The sequence below is a fragment of the Dromiciops gliroides genome, chromosome 3 (genome assembly GCF_019393635.1).
Source record: "Dromiciops gliroides isolate mDroGli1 chromosome 3, mDroGli1.pri, whole genome shotgun sequence".
In the NCBI taxonomy this organism is placed as follows: domain Eukaryota; kingdom Metazoa; phylum Chordata; class Mammalia; order Microbiotheria; family Microbiotheriidae; genus Dromiciops; species Dromiciops gliroides.
The window spans coordinates 102,599,758-102,617,131 of record NC_057863.1 but is presented as its reverse complement, the minus strand read 5'-3'; the positions used below and the strand labels follow the sequence as shown (position 1 = coordinate 102,617,131).

Sequence of the window (17,374 nt, the reverse complement as noted above, 5' to 3'; positions counted from 1 at the left end):
CAGAAATTCAGGTGTTCCAATCTGCTGGATGAGTCAGATCCAGCGGAACAAATCGCATTCACTATCGCCTCATGTACCTCCCTTCACAGACATTAGTTGCAGCTTCTTCCTAACGCTTCTCTGACTCACTCTATAGATAGAAAAATCAGATTCATGTTTTGAAGAAGAAAAAGGAGAAAGGGAGGGGGTGTTGAATCCAGCTGCACTTTTACTATACCTCTTTCTCCAGGAGGCTGAGGATCAGGAAAACAAGGCTGTTATCCACAGCACCGAGAAGGCGTCTGCTTTGCTGGGTATATATGTATTTTTTTTATCTGTCCTCTATTTTAGGCGTGAGCCACCCCGAGATCTTTCTGATTTTTAGGGAAACAAAATATACATATATAGGAGGTTTCCAGTAACTCCTCACAGCTCAGTCTCGGCTTTCAGTTCGATCCCCCCCCCCCAATTGTCCTCTATTCATAAAAGTCCAGACCCAATGTGCATAGTTAATTCTGCAATCTGTTGTAGTGGGGTATTACCCCCCCCTCTCTTATTGGTGGGTGGCCTCTTTGAATCAGGCATTCATCAGGATCAGCCAACAGCATGCAAAAGATGTGCTGATTTCAGAGAAAATAAATCCATCTCCGAAACCGAGTGAGTGAAGAAAATTAAAATTAATAATAATAAGACGAATTCAATTCAACAGTTGGAGTAGCGTCTCTTCAGGCTCCCTTCTGCTGTTGCTGCATTTGCTGGGCTCCCAGCCCTCTTGCTCTCTCCCAGTGCCTCTTGCTGACTGACTCTATTCACCTCACGCCGCTGCTTAAACATTGATACTGATTCCTTGCCAGCCAATCAGAGTTAAGAACAAGAACCTGCCTCCTTTTCCATTTTCCAATGAAAAAGAGGTAAAAGGCTTGGGTAGGCGGTGCTAGAATCCCCAATGCTTCGGTGTCATTGATTAGATCAGTTAGATTGGAGACTAACAATGTGAGAAGGGCTTGTCGCTTGTAAACTGCAGCGCCTCATTTCTACACTGCAGAGTCTCTCTGGCCTTTTAACTACATATAAAAAGCTTTCTCCATGGTCTTCCACTAGAAAACGGGAAGGGGGGAGGGTTGAAAGCAATTTAATTTTTCTCTGTGTCAAAGGCACACAGGAAAGCGGAATCCCAGGGTGTGTGTAAGATTCGGAACCTTGCAGTGGATGCTGGATTTTCTATTAGGTATCTATTTCTCTAATACACACACACACACACGCGCGCGTACACACACTCATACTCACACTCAAGGATGCACAGACGTTCTCAGAAAAAAACACATACAGACACCCTTCTTGCCCACACTTCGGTTGTTTAATGTGGCTTACTCTGAAAGCAATGCAGTTGTGTGGGGTGTGTGTGTGTGTGTGTGTGTGTGTGTGTGTGTGTGTGTGTGTGTGAGAGAGAGAGAGAGAGAGAGAGAGAGAGAGAGAGAGAGAGAGAGAGAGAGAGAGAGAGAGAGAGAGAGCGAGCGAGCGCGTGACTGCACGCGTGAACGTCTGCAGCTTGTAACAGGAATCGATATGCAACTTTCTTCAACCTCGGGGAAAATCGGCTGTCCCCATGTATCCGGGCAATGAGAGTCCCTCGATTATTAAAGTGCTTTAGAAGAAAAGCAGAACCGCAGTGATAGATATACGGTATCGGCAATGTAAAACCGCCTCTCTATTAAAGAGACACACTCATCATCGATACCAGCTTAGACTGCCACAAATTAAATCAGGTTTATAATACTCAAGGACCAACGCCCCTCGGTTACCCTTATTTCAACCCAAGGTTCAACAGTGATCTCCCTTCCTAGGTTTTCCAATGGGCAGCGCCCTCCCGGCCCCCATACGTTAACTATGGAACTTTCCCTCAACCCTCCTTTTAAAACCTTTACAACGTAATTTCAACTTCTGTCTTCGAAAGAGCATATAACCTTTGGTGCTCATTTTTGCAAGTAGCTTCTACGTTCTTCCTGCATATATATTTCAAATGATAAAAAGGAATGTAAACCCCAGTGAAAATAAGTTTCTCTGCTAGTAGCTCTCGAGTGAGAGTGCTTTGGGTTGTTTTGATATTTTCTTTAAGCCCTCTGTTTTCTAAGTAGCACCACGGTTTAAAAAAAAAAATCCTGCTTCATTTCATCTCACTTCTGTACGACTGTGCTTCATCCCCGAATCATGGAGACTGCCTCGCTTTCCAAACTCTTCGAACATCAACATGTGGGGACTGAGGGATGCTGAATTTGTTTGAGATGCTGCCATCCCGGGGAAAGGTTTAGTGCAAAAAGAAAATCGGAGTATTGAAATATAAAAAGGTGAGTGTTTTGATTGCGAGAGTATTAATCTGGATTCATAAATATAAAGTTGAGTTGCCATTTATAAATTGTGAATGACGAATGTACAAACCTGTAACACGATTCATTCAGGATACAAAGAAAAAAAATACAAACCTATTACAAGTAAGATATATATGTATATAAACACACATACACACACACATATATATACACACAAACACACACATATAAATGATTGTAGGGGTAATTGTTTCAATGTTCAGGTAAAAAGAGTTGTTTTTATTTTGCTTTGTTTTAAATTTCTCTGAGGGCTTTCCTTCCAAGGGATAACCTTTAGCCTGGAGTTAGAGTCAGCATTGTGTCCATATTTACATACTAGGGAACCAAGAGCCCCTCTTATAGTTTTATAAGTTAAAATCAGTGTTCTTTGTAGTAGGATTTCAAGTCCTAAGATGTCTGTATCTTTGAAATGGGTAGTTTCTCCTGGGGTAGGATCTCACAACAAATCATCAGGAATGCAATGCTTTGTGAAAGCTGGGCTTGTTTTGCAAATAAGTTGGATGCATGAGTTGCCTGTAAAGTATAAATGAAGGACATCAGGAACTGTAGTGCTAACGTGTACAGGGCTGTTCTTGTACCAGGAACATGGAAGATGCTGTTTTATGGATATTAAAATCACTAGATAATTTAATTATAAAAAGGGATGGACTAAATACAAATTAATTAATTAATTAGTAAGCATTCTAAACCTTTATCTTATGGGGCTACACAGTAGTTCAGAGATAGTCATATAAAACATTTTAGATATTCATACACTCCCTTGGTGTTTGTGCTCTTCCCCCTTTCTAGCAAGATATGGAGAGGCATACATGTGGTCAAAATGAGCTGTAAAATAGCTGTTAAACCCAGGAAGATTAAGTCCCTGAGAACAGCTAATAAAATGACAACCTTATGTGAACAGGCATGCATATATGTACTTATACTGATATATGTGTGTATGTAAAAGCCCTTATGTAATTATGCCCTGACTCCCTCTAGTGTATTGAGCAGGAATATTGTGTACTCATGGCATATGCTGATGGAAGTGAGGCCAACTGGAGAACAAATTAGATTTATACTAGATATGCTGTACTTTCTATCTAATCTGTATAAATGAAGAAAGTTTGTTGTGTACTGAAATGAGTTTCCTTCTTCATCTACTTGTTTTAATTTATTTTAAGTGGAAATTTTACTTTTCTGAAGTGGTAGTTGAGAATTACTGGCCTCCCTTCTGTGAGTTTTTCCTTCCCTATAGTTACTCCTTGCTTGGAAAAATCATATCTTATGCTCTGCCTTCTTTTCCCTAACAGGTAATTTCCCCCATGGGACTTTCTGGGATGATTCCTGAAGGATTACTCCTGATTACCTTAGTACTATACATTCCTCAGATTCTAAGGTTCATGAAAAATGTGTTATGAAAAATATGGGCATGTAGTCTGATTCTCTCATTCCTCCCCCACTCCTAAAAGCATAAATTAGGTTATGCTGGGGACCAAATTGCAGTATAGTGACAGTTTGCTTATGTATCTAACTCCTGATTTAACCCCATACAATCTTATGTAGCTGAATTTACAGTCAGAAAAAGAGTAGATTCAAACTGATTAGTAATAATTACAAACAAATGCTTCAGCACTCTAATGAAATTATATTACCACCATTGTTAATAAATATTTATTGAAAATCCAGAGTCCTGGGTGGTTTACAGAACAATGCATATACATGTTCACTGAGAATAAACAATTTAGGGTTTCTTAGAAGAAAACTGCTATATAAATGAAAGGGTTTTATATGTTAAAATATGCTAATCTGGGGAAATTTCAAGTATGGATTGTTGACATGTGTTAAAATTGCTTAGACCATAGAGTTAGTAAAGCTTTCTTTTTTTGTAGGCTCTTATATTTAGATAATACAATTAATACTCCTCCTAGTACTTTGATTACTGACATTAATATGGAGAATGTTAAATAAAGGAATATCCTCCCCTCCCAGGAGAAGGTAATGGGACTGTATTTCTTTACAAAATAATTTGAAAAAATGTGTTTCCTTGTGAAGGAGGGGGGAAAGATTGAAGTAATATTTCTATATAGAATTGTGTTGCTTTTCTGAGTAATTGAATTAAATGTTATGCCTCAGACAGTCACTTCATAAATACACAGTAGAGAAGTGCTGATAGTATGGTCCTTCCTAGTAGTCTTAATAGCTACAGTAGTAAATATGATTCAAAAACTTGTCCTGCTAGAGTTCTTCCGAAATAAGATGTCTTCCTTGAAAGGGAATGTTTGGTGCCAGTTTATTTTTCAAGTCAGCTAGTACCCTTTTTCCATTTAGCTGAAGCTATGAAGAGTGAAAAATAATGTTATAACTGAAATGCAGCATCTACCTTATTTCATTCCTTGCCTTTTCTCCAGTTAAAATTTCACCTCTTTAGAAGGGATTTTGGTTTTCTTTTTAAAGGAGCTTTTCCTAATACCTAAATAGTCTTGGGCTTTATAATTATCAAAATAGGTGTAATCATTTCACATCAAATATTAGAATGACTGAAATGTTTTGGTAGGCTGGCCCTGAAATTTATTAGGTTCAATATTTCCCTTTGTCCAGCATAGGCAGTTTTGAGAGCATTCCTATGCTTCCCTGATAAACATACATTTTCCATTTTTGGGGGGGAGGGGGGAGGGGGGGCAGTTAAATTAAGTTCTTTCTCCTTAGCAAGTGATCAGGTCACTGGTATCACCAGGATGACTGCTAACAGGAGTTCCTTTCTCCTTAATGTTATATTTGAATTATGACAAGAGATCACATTTGAATGCAACTTTTAAGGAAAATCATAGCACTTAAAATTTACTCTTAGAAGTATTGTCTTCTCTAAATAATTTCCTCTTTTAGCACACACACACACACACACACACACACACACACACACACACACATGCACCCCTCCTATAACCGAATTTGAGATCTCACTCTCAAAGATAAAACTATTTTTTTATATCTCAACTATACTCTGATTTTAATATTACTTCTGGTTTTTAAAGCTTTTGTTTTTAATTATTGGAATCTCAGATGAACTATGAAGGTTAGGTCAGGCTATGTCTGGCATTTCTGCTACAGAATATGCTATAATATTAGCATATACATTAACATATAAATAAAATCATTAAATTGAAGTTCTTCTATTGTGAAATTGTTCTCACAGAATTCCTAGACTAAAGGAGATTCTCTTTAAATAGCAATGAAATTTACACCTGGAAGGTATATATCTTTTATTTTATTGTAAAGATACAATCACTATGGATCCAAGATGCATATTGTTATATTAGTATTTCCAGCTTGGAAATCAGAAGTAATTTTTCCTGATTAGTTACCAGTTACTGACTCATTTAATGACTTATCTCAGGTGATGTATCCTAGAAGTCAGTTTTTAACCTTTAATAAAGTTAAGTAATCTACTAGTTGTAGGTTATTTAATAAGTAAACTATTATCACTAGATATACATATGTGTTTGGTGTGTGTATGTGTGTATTATAAGAATTTAGAAGTTGAAACTTTGGAAACAAATATATCTGTTATGTTGATGAGGATACAAAGAGGAGTTGTTTTACCTTAATTAAAATTATTATGTAGATAACTTTTTAATCCTTAGTTTTACAAAGCCTATTGACAAAGTATACAGGTTCTCCAGTGTTAGGTAGAATCCAGAAACAACTGATATTAGTCAACCCTGACTTCCTTCGGAAGATACCCAACAACAAGTTACATGTTAGCTCCCCCTTGTGGGTTGATAGTAATATGCAGATAAGGTGAGAATGGGGTGGGGTTATTTTTCAGGCAACAATCCATTTGAAAGACTTTGTGCACATCCATAAATATATTTCTTTTTAATCCAAAGGGATAGTCATGAATCAAATGCATTTATATAACAAAAATGGATTTTTACATCTTTAAAATAAGCTTTAAAAGATGGTAGGTGAGTCGTTATAATCATAATGCTGCCAGAGGTTGCTATTCTGGAAATTCTTACCAGGAAAACAGGATAGGACAGAGCTGAAATTGGAAGACCAGCCCTCATAGGCACACCCGGAAAATTTGATTCAGTAGGTGGCACTCTTCCCTCAGAGTCAGTATTGAAATGATGACCTAGCATGATATTTCCAAGGGCTGTGTCACTGGAGGTGCTGTCTTTCAGGAGAGGCAAAACCAACAACCTGACCACTTGTGATTATAACAGATCCTACATTACTTTTCACAATAAGGATGCATTTTATACTGCCTATCTGTCATATAGTTCTCTCACAGGGATAAAGGAGAAAAATATCCAAGGAGCACATTGAGCTTCTTAGGAAGCAGATGCTATAGAAAGCCATTGTACATTATTAGGGATCATAATTATTAACCCTCCCCAGTCTCAGGGATAAGGTCTCCCTTGAATAATTTTATTTTCACTGTATGAGTTCTTCTTTTTCAGGCAATTAAGCATGCTATTTTCTCATGTTATTTTTTTTCTTAAATTGCAGTTCAATTGAAAAAAAGAAAAAAAAAGATAAAAAACAAAAAAATAAAATCCAGTGGTTGGATATCAAACTAGAAAGAATAAAATTTAGTGCTACATAAAGCACTTGCTTTATCTTTCACCTAAAATACATCATAAAAAATCTTCCTTTATTATAGTGCTGTGAGAGTTGTGGCTGCAAACCCATTTCACTTTCCAAATGAAGGAAATTACAGGAAAAATATTAATTTTGCCTGTATTGATTTAAAGTTAATGGAGATTTATTTCTGTCAGGTTTGTAAACTGAGTTTGTGGTCTATATTTCCCCCTACATTAACACATGTGCACACACACAAACACACACACACACCAATTTAGAGCCCATTGACCATAATTTAAAAATATAAAAAATGCCTTACACATAATAAGTAACTTGATGCACATACTTTGCACTGAATTTAATACATAGAATAAGAAGTGAAGAACCTAAAATGTAGACAGTAATTGGGCAATGATGATTCGTCTATTCCTAAAGTAGATATAGTAGTATATTTTCACAACTTCTTCAATACATTTCACAAGAGTGTAGAATTAGGCAAACAAGGCCATTATGCCTATGATGAGAATGTACTTAACTATTGGACACCAAGTTTTATTTTAGTAAGTTAGAATTCCAGAAGATAATGTCAGTGACATATATGAGTAAAGTTTCCAATATTTACTAGGTTGAAGATTCTGGAAATTTCTTTACCCTCTCTGAGCTTCATTTTTTTCTCTGTAAAATAATAGGATCTGTGATCTTATACTAATCAAATAATTGGGGGGAAGCTTTTTGTAGGGGAGAAATATAAATTTTTAAAAACACTTTTCCATAATACAAAAAGTTTAGCCTCAGATATAAAATAGAATTTCTAAATAGCTATAGTCATTGAAAATACAGTTTTGCATATATCATTTGCATTAAATTTGTGTGTAAATGTGTGTATGTGTATATATTTGTTTATAAACACACAGATATGACAAATTAAAATTGTAAAATTTGACAAACCATTTGAAGGCTACTTTACTAACATCAGAATATTAGAACAGTAAAGGTTTACACTTTTAACTCTAGGATCCTAGCCAAAATGCCATTGAAAAAATTGAATAATGGTCATTTAAAAAACACAAAAATCTCTCTAAAATTGTAAAGAGTAGCATATAATGCTATAGTATCGAGAAGTTACAACTCAAGTAAACCTCTTAAGAATCAAAGGAAACATAAGACTGACCATGCTATAACTTATTCACTTCATTATTCAGGTCTATAGTCAACATATCCACTGAGAAATAGAGGTCTTTCTCTTTTCACCTGTTGGAAGATTGATGTGTAATTCTGTCTAGTTAGAGGTGAAGGGCAGTGTTGATGTGATCAGGGTATAGTATTCTGAGAAAGGAAGAAAAAAAAGGGGAGGAGCATAAGTTGATTATACTACACAGCAGTTTCCACACATAAGAACTAACCCTGTTGCCTAAAAGCAGATTAAAGAGAAAGGGATGGACAGTTTGAACAATGTTGTAGACCACCATGGAAACAGAGCTACAACTAATGTTGGCAACTATAGCTTTGACTCAGTGTTCTATATTTGATAGGAAAAAAGGGGGGAGCACTTACTTTCTCCTCCCAATTCCTCTCTCCATCTATCAGTCTTTGTTGAACATTCTACAGAGACAATTCTTCCCCCTTGCCACCTTCCTAAAAAACAAACTGAATTTTCCCTATGGACCAGTATCCTTAATTATAATTTTGAATGCTAGATGAGTCAAGGCTATAAATGAAAACATTCACTTGATTATTTCAAATAAACAAATATATTAATGTATTTTCCCCTTATTTAAAGAGTAGAACAATGCTTAGAATTTGGCCCCATCTGTCTTATACAAGTAAGACAGCTAGGTGGCATAATGGATAGAGCACTGGGTTTGGAATCAGGAAGATTCATCTTCATTTTCATGAGTTCAAATGCAACCACAAACACTAGCTGCGAGACCCTGGGTGAGTCACTTAACTCTGCCCCAGCTTCCTTATCTGTAAAATGACATGGAAAATGAAATGGCAAACCATTCCAGTATCTTTGCCAAAAAAAAAAAAAAAACCAAATGGGGTCATAATGAGTCATATATGATTAAAATGACTCAAAAAGGATTTATATAAATTTATTTCCCATGATTCCTCTTGTACTCTTCAAAGTGAACCTTCTACCAGAGCAGTCATTGACCTCTCTACATACAGGAAACTTGTTCTACCTTCATGGCTTTGCTCATATTGGACTGCTTCCCTCATAATTCTGTCTTCTCTCACCTATACCAGTTCAAAGCCTACAGATTGCCAAGACACAGCTGAAATGTACTTTCCTCCACAAAGACTTCTTTAGCAATTATAGCCCATATTTCTCTCTTCTCCATAAAAGCCCCTATGGTGCTGCAACAAAATTTAATATGATTATGCTGTCTAGTGTCTTTTATTATTACCTGTATATTAGACTTCTCTTCATAATTATAACTTAAGGACTCTGAGCAGGGACACTCTCCCCACCCAAACTGTACTTTCTACTTTTCCCACATCACCTACCATGGTGCTAAGAACATAAGAGATTATCATAAAAATGGTTGATAGATGCTAAAGGCACAGCACTTAGTACCATTAAATAGATTGAACTGGTTGGCTTTTACATGTCAATCCTGTGAGATCAACAAAATCTCTGCTTAGAATTTCTCTCTACATGACATCATTTCATAGATAAATTAATGTTGAAATTAAATTACATATAATGTAAAAGTCAATTATCATCATCATTGTTATCACATCCTCATCTGTTTTGATGAAATCCAGATAGATATTGTCTATTTTTCTTTTATGTTTAATATTCCGTAGACTGAATAAAATAACTGCTTTTTAAAACCAATGTTTTATTATTTTGATTATTTTATTATAATTTTCTATAGACTCATTAGAAAAGCATTTTCTGAATAATTCTAATAGAAGACAGTATGAAAGAGATGATGTTCCTTGTTCTTTCCTTAAACAATTGTAATTTCTTCCTCAAGATTTCTATATAGTGAAAGCCGTCCATTCCATGTACTGCGTAGAATATTAGTATGTTTGCGTCTATTTAAAACATTGCTCTAAGCTTTTTTTGTGGATTGTTTAACCTGAGAGTTTGAGGACAGCACTTCTGTCCTCATAATGCTTCAGTTCCTAATTAGTTTATTTGTGGTATTCTCAAGTTTACTTGAAGCTTAAATCCTTTGGCCAACTAATGAGAAGAGAAGACTCATGGGAGGCTGGGGAAGATTGAAGACAAAATGAAAAGAGGATGGCAGAGGATGAGATGGATAGATAGTGTCATGGAAGCAATGAACATGAGTTTGTACAGACTTTGGAAGATAGTGGAAGATAGAAGAACCTGGTGTACCAGGGTTCATGAAATTGCAGAAAGTCAGACATGACTATTTACTTGGTTCTTTGTATTTGGAGTGTGAGGATTATCATTGCTGTAATCCTCAATTATACTGAAAAAAACATTAATTTGTTTTTAATGTGGGTAGAATGAAGTCATACTGGCATAGTGTAGGGGAAGTTTGCCTCGGTCATCTGGATAAGTACCATAAGGGTTGCAAAATGAAAGTAGGCTATTCTTCCTATCCAAAGGTATCATTACTGACCCCTCTTCACATCATACATATTTTGTCCCTTACTATGAATCCTTCCAATTTGTACAAATGCCTCCCTTTCCTCACATTTATTCCATTTTGTCAAAAGTAGTATGCATTCATGACTGAAAGAGATGGCTAACTGGTGTTCAATAGATAGTTCTTGGCTAGTTACTTCATAGAGCCTCATAAGCACAAACTAGCATTGTGAGGACAAATTGCATATATACCCCAACCCACCTATTCTAGTAGGGGGAAAAATCATGGTATGGAGTGAGAAGATCTTTGATCAAATTTCAGATGAATAACTATATGAATTTTGACAAATCAGTTCATCTCTAATAGCTTTAGTTTCCTAGCACTAATCACTGTGTAATTTAAGATTCTAAATGTGGATTCTAATCTGTTCCCCCAGTTTTGGGGGAAACTGACTAAAATCACTGATAAAATAAGTTTAGGTTTTTAAGGGTTTATTGGAAAATAGAAAGAAAAAGATTGAGAACAGAATTCCAACAGCCTGGCATTCCTATCTTTCCTCAAATTTCCTGTGAAGTTCTCTGCCACCACCACCATCAAGTCAGGAACCCCAAAAGCGTGAGAGCTCTCCACACAGGCTCCTTTTCCTCCTTCCTTTCTCCTCCCAGAAAATAGAAGGCTCCTCAAGTTGATTGGCTGGTAGCCTTGATAGACAGCATCAATGAGCAAACATCATTTCCTGACGCCAAGGAAAAGCCACAATGCCTCTGAGGCATTTTCCTCATGGTGGAGCTTTCCCACAGCAAGTCTCCAGTAGGTGGCATCATTCCAATCATTACATCACCAAAGATCCTTCAAGACCCAAGTTTTATCATATCCCACTTTACTTTGTATATTATAGACATGATTTAGTGGCATTGGAAAGTTTTTCAAAGAAACAATGAAAGTAAAGACAGTTTTACTGAATGACTGATGGTATAGTATATTAGGTAACTGTAGTTGAATTATGGAAGGATGAACAAAATGCATCATCAGGAAACTACAAATTATTTTGCACCAGAAGAGAAAGATACTGTACTTATTTATTATTCAAATTCTTTAGTCATTCTTTTGTGCTTGCTTCAACTTCAATAGATATTACTGTCAAATATTCCTCAAATTAAAGGGTGGCTTTTTAGGCTGATAATATCTTATTTGATTAAGACTTTTGCATAGTTGGCAATCATTTCTTTCTGATTTATACATTTATCTGTTACCAGCCAATTAGGTCAGTATTTTGCTTTTGTGAACTCTTTTTTTTATTTGTGTGTTTCCAAATGTGTGGCAGCATAAACACAACTGTAAAGAACATAGATAAGCTCTCAAAATGTTATGTGGCATTTTACCCAAATCTCTGTCAAGTAAAGGTTAGGAATTTCACTTTTTAAAGGAAAACATATGCCAATTAGAAGCTGTGCTCTGCTGCCAAACGGTTGATTTGGGGAAGGGTTTGAAATGATTTTGATACAATAAAAAGGGGTCTACTCCTAAACTGATATTTCTGTGACTGATATATGGTATGTATTTTAAAATAACATCTATATAAGTTACACTTAAGGTAGGATTATTTAATAAGGCACATTATGATTCAATAAACACATAATAAATTTCACTACATATTGGACCCATTATCACACTATTTAATCGTCCACTAAATTATCATTTGACACCATAATATTTATTTTTAAAAATTTACTTATACAACAGAAACTTATTACCTATAAAGCTAGTGATCCAAATTCAATACATTTCTTCTCATGACTGTAAGGAGGCCACCTTATTAATTTATATATAACCACAACACTCAGGTGAATGCTACTTGTATACTATATTCTAAGCCCTGAATTAAAAAAATTACTCCTAAGCTTTTGAAGTAGTTCAGAAGTCACAAATTATCCAAAAGAAATAGTCTCCTAGAAGAACTGACAAATAAAGAAAACTATTAATCATCTTACCTCACTTAAGGAAGGGTTATCCTTTCCCATTCATAACCTTTAAGTTTGCTATATACTTGGATGATTATTGAATTACTAACCTATGTAATAATTCACCAAAGAGGTGTTTAGTGGATAGAAAATTGTACTGAGTGTAGAAGGCCTTGGATCAAATTTTATGTCTGAAAAAATCAGGGCTATGACCTCACACAAGTGATGGAGCACTCCACCTCCTCCACCCCTTCAAAGTAGGAGAAGATATCCAGATATCTTCTATTTTTGCCATTCTAAATGAGGAGTTTGTACTATATGGTGACCAGAAGACTTAAGCTTGGATAATACAGAATTGTAAGTGTACAATAAAATTATACCCATCTTAAAATTATATTTGAAGGATTTGATGATGAATAATTAACTCCTGCTAAGTTTCTGTTCCATTTCAAATTTGGGAGGTCTCATCAACCCTTGCACTATACTAGAAGATACTTATTAAGTCTTAAACCTTTCTTGGCTTTCTGTTCCCTATTCTGCAAAACTCTGATTCATTTTTTAAATTCTATTTAAAATTTTAAATTTAATTCAACTTCTTGTTTGAATTGGACTGTTTTGTGTCCTCTCATAGTTCTACAACCAGCATTTCTTTAAGTTCTTGTACATTCTGTGGGTGTCCTCCCTTTAGTGTACTCTAATAAAAAAAACTCTAATTACATTGATGTTTCTTCATGCTTTGCTCCTATTTATACACATATAATATAAGCATGAGGAACAGAGTCTATTTCAGATGAGTCATAACTCTCAAGAGAAGCACTACTTATTGATGTCATATTAAGCTTTAATAAATAGATATTTTTCCATCCTTACACATACTCCCTTCTTATCTTAGATTGCTATCTTCATTACACTATTGTTCTTGTATTTTTTATTCTTATTTTAGTCTACACATTTCTCAAACTGTTAAAGGTTATTTTAAAGTCCATTCAAAGGTCATAATACTATTTTTTTTTTAGTGAGGCATTTGGGGTTAAGTGACTTGCTCAGGGTCACACAGCTAGTAAGTGTCAAGTGTCTGAGGCTAGATTTGAACTCAGATACTCCTGAATCCAGGGCTGGTGCTTTATCTACTGTGCCACCTAGCTGCCCCTTATAATACTATTTCTTAAAGCTGTTTTTCAGTCATGCTCAACTCTTCATGATCCCATTTAAAGTTTTCTTGGCAAAGATAACTGGAGTGATTTGCTGTTTCCTTCTCCAGCTCATTTTATAGATGAAGAAACTGAGGCAAACAAGTTTAAGTGACTTGCACAGGGTCACACAGTGTCTGATGCCAGATTTAAACTTGGGTCTTGACTCTAAGCCCAGTACTCCTCCACAATGCCACCTAGCTTATTCATAACACTAATAATGATAATAACAACATAATTGCTAGAATTTATATAGCCCTTTAATGTTTACAAAGAACTTTCAAATATTAACTAGTTTTATCTTATAATAAACCTGCATGGTAGGTGCTATCATTATCTCCATTTTACAGATGAAGAAGTTGAGACAGACAGAAGTGACTTGCTCAGGATCACACAGGTATTAAGTTTCTGAGACTGGATTTGTACTCAGGCCTTCCATACTCCAGGTCTAACTCTCTATTTCTCTCTACTACCAAGCTACCAGTATACCTGTTCTCTATGATTAGAGAAATTGGGTATAATTAGAAAATCATATGAGAGAAACTTGTTCCCAATTTAGTATTGGTAAATTTATTTCATATAAAAGAAATACATCCACACACAAAAATATTCTCTCTCCATCGCCTTTTCCTTTTCCTCCTTTTTTCTTCTCCTTTCCTCTTCCTCTCTCATTTCCTTTTCTTCTTCCTCTTCCTCTCCCTCTCCTCTCCACATATAATACACACACATGACTAAATCAGTGGAGAAACATGGAAAATGAATACTTTCTCAATAATTAAATATATGACTACACATAATATATTTATATACACATATAGTTGGTTGGTGTTCACAGTTCTTGAAGAGGACCAAAAGGCCATACCAATGAGTCAGGTCACAATGTGGCTGACTATGGCTGATCAGAATGAATGAGCTCAGAAGGTTCTGCTACAGGCCAGGCACAAATAGTCCATGTGAACATTCAGGGTAGATTCTCTAAATTCTCTCTCTATATTTATATATAACATTTGTAAGTATATAAATATACATGTAGGGAGATTTTTCTGATTATTTTTACTTGAGTTCATCAACTTCCAGTGTTTCACAACTAATATTTACAGTCTTAGAGAAACATTTGGGAAAGTAAGAGGTAAAGTACCTTGTTCATGGCTACACAGCCAGCATGCATTAGAGACTGGATCTGAATCTAGTGTTGAATGTAAGGCTGGTCCTCTATCCATTATCCTCCCTGCTGATCCCCACCCCCCACCCCACACCCCCACCTCAATATTATCAAATGAAAATAAACTAACATATTTACCTTTAGGGCAGCTGGGTGGTACAGTGGATGGAGTAACAGGCCTGAAGTCAGGAAGACTCATCTTTCTGAGTCAAATCTGGCCTCAGATACTTACTATCTGTGTGACCCTGGGCATATCACTTAACTCTGTATCAGTTTCCTCATTTGTAAATTGAGCTGGAGAAGGAAATGGCTAACCACTCCAGTATCTTTGCCAAGAAAATCCCTAATGGGGTCATAAAGAGTTGGGCATGACTGAAATAATTGAATAATAACATCATATTTATATTTGCCTTGACAAACTTGGAATACATTTATCTGGTAAACATGAATTTTGTTTTAGTTATTCGAAAGTGTTTCTTTATGACAAATCTACTGAATTACTTTATCCATATGAAGGAAATATTTCATTTCCATTTAATAAATATTTATTATTCACCATTTATGTTCAGAGTACTTTTAAGTACTGAGTGAAATCCAGTAATTTAGATTGTGTTCTATTCTGTAACTTAGAATTGTTCTTGGCTATTGAATCAATGTATTTTAATTACTGAAATTTTACTAAAGATAATGTAACAAATAAATTGGTGTAGAAGGTCAGTATTTCAAGACTGAATTATTCAGGACATTGTAAATATAATTTATTTTGCAAACCTGAAATTCACCCAACACTTTAATGACTAACATTTATAAAGAGTTTTAAGGTTTGCAAAATGTTGTATATACGTTATCTCATTATGCAATTTTTTTTTACCATGACTAATTCAGACCATTTCTGCCTCATGTACTTGAACTAGAAATTCTGAGATTTGCTGTGGTTTGTGTTGTTGTTGTTGTTTTTAATTTACCTTAATGGAACATACAAATCGCCACATAGTAATTTTGATTCAGTTAGGTGACTGAAACTATCATTTTCTGACCCAGTTCTTTGTTTCAAGTGAACAATGGGATTGTGAAGCTGCAAGGCAATTGGTTCTATATTGCAGAGATAAGTCATTTCTTAGTCTAACATAACTAAATTCAATGTAGTGTAAGGGGCTAAAATTCTAGCTAAAATATCTAATGAGTGGTCCCAATAAATTATAAGCTTTAGCAAGAGCTAGACTTTTAAGCATATATTAAGGAGAATAAGAATTTGGTAAAGAGAGAAAGAAGGGAGAGAGCATTTCTCACTCCCTTCTCCACCTGAGGAAAGAGAACGAGAGCCAGCCTTGCCTCCTCTTCCTCTCACAAGCAAACTTCACTTCCTGATGCCAAAGAAAAGCTGCATGGCCTTATCCTCAGAGGCCTTCTCCTCATGATGGAGCTTTCCTACAGTAAGTCTCCAGCAGGTGCATTATTCCAATCTTTACAGTAGAATGATTCATTCATTTGGGTCAGATAAACATCACCACAATCTAAGTTAAATAGCAAGGTATAGCAGTTAAAATGGCAAATTCCATATAATAAGATGGAAATATAGGTATTAAAAATATAGCATAAATCTGAACCTATTTCAGATGAGACAAATCTGAATCCATAAGTAGAAAAAGGAAGTCTTCAGAAAAAGACACACAATGTTTAGTAGCAAATATTTAGCATTTAATACACTTTTTAAATTAAATAACTTAATAGGAATATGTCAATCTAAATTAAAATAAGAAATAGAGAAACAATGTTCATTTTGGTTATATGTGGGCATATTATACCAGAGATATACATATGCTTTTTTAAAAAAATCATCTCATCTTCAAAAAAATTGTTGACTTGTAAAATGTGAATTACCCTACCCATGTGTATCAACTATGTTGTCTCCTTGTTGTTTCTAATAATACATTAACCTTCTCCTGTGGACTCCATGTAATTAGATAAATTAAGCATTCTTTTTGTTTAGAATATATATTCAGAATCCCACCATAAAAGAGCAAAATATCAACTAAAATGATTATGTAGTTGAGTTACAATGCATCATATTTCATTTAAACTGGTATCTAAACACAGGTATTAATTTTTTTTGGATCTTATTTATGTAACTGGTATTTGTTGTCATTGGCCATAAAATATTTTATTCAAGAAGTTTGTCTTTTTTGGTTTGTTAACACAAAATGTATCAAGTGACATAGAATACAACAATTAGGTTAACATTTACACTAAAAACGTAATATTTTTAAAAATCAACATATATATATATATATATATATATATTTGTTGTATGATAATAATTTGACACAGATATCAAGACTTATGATTTTCTAACTGACAGATATATGAGAAATCATGTTTTCCAACATTAAAGGTAATATTATTAGAAAACTTGAGTTCCAGATGTAAGTGACTTGAAGAAGGTTCCTGTAGATGGTCAATGCAGAATCACCACTAGAGTATTAATCTGTAGTTAAAAGGCAGTATAATAGGGTGAGTAGAGAGTTGTATTTGTAGTCAATACTTGAATCAAATTCTA

The 17,374-nt window shown here is 35.0% G+C and overlaps 1 long non-coding RNA gene across 2 annotated transcripts in view; it reads left to right on the top strand.

Annotated features, from left to right (window-relative positions):
- Positions 1-1,872: 1,872 nt before the first annotated feature.
- LOC122746911 overlaps positions 1,873-17,374 on the top strand; it is a 29,429-nt gene continuing 13,927 nt past the window's right edge. For both annotated transcript variants that reach the window (XR_006355589.1, XR_006355590.1), the window contains exon 1: positions 1,873-2,324. This is a non-coding gene — a long non-coding RNA (uncharacterized LOC122746911). The remainder of the gene's footprint in view (positions 2,325-17,374) is intronic.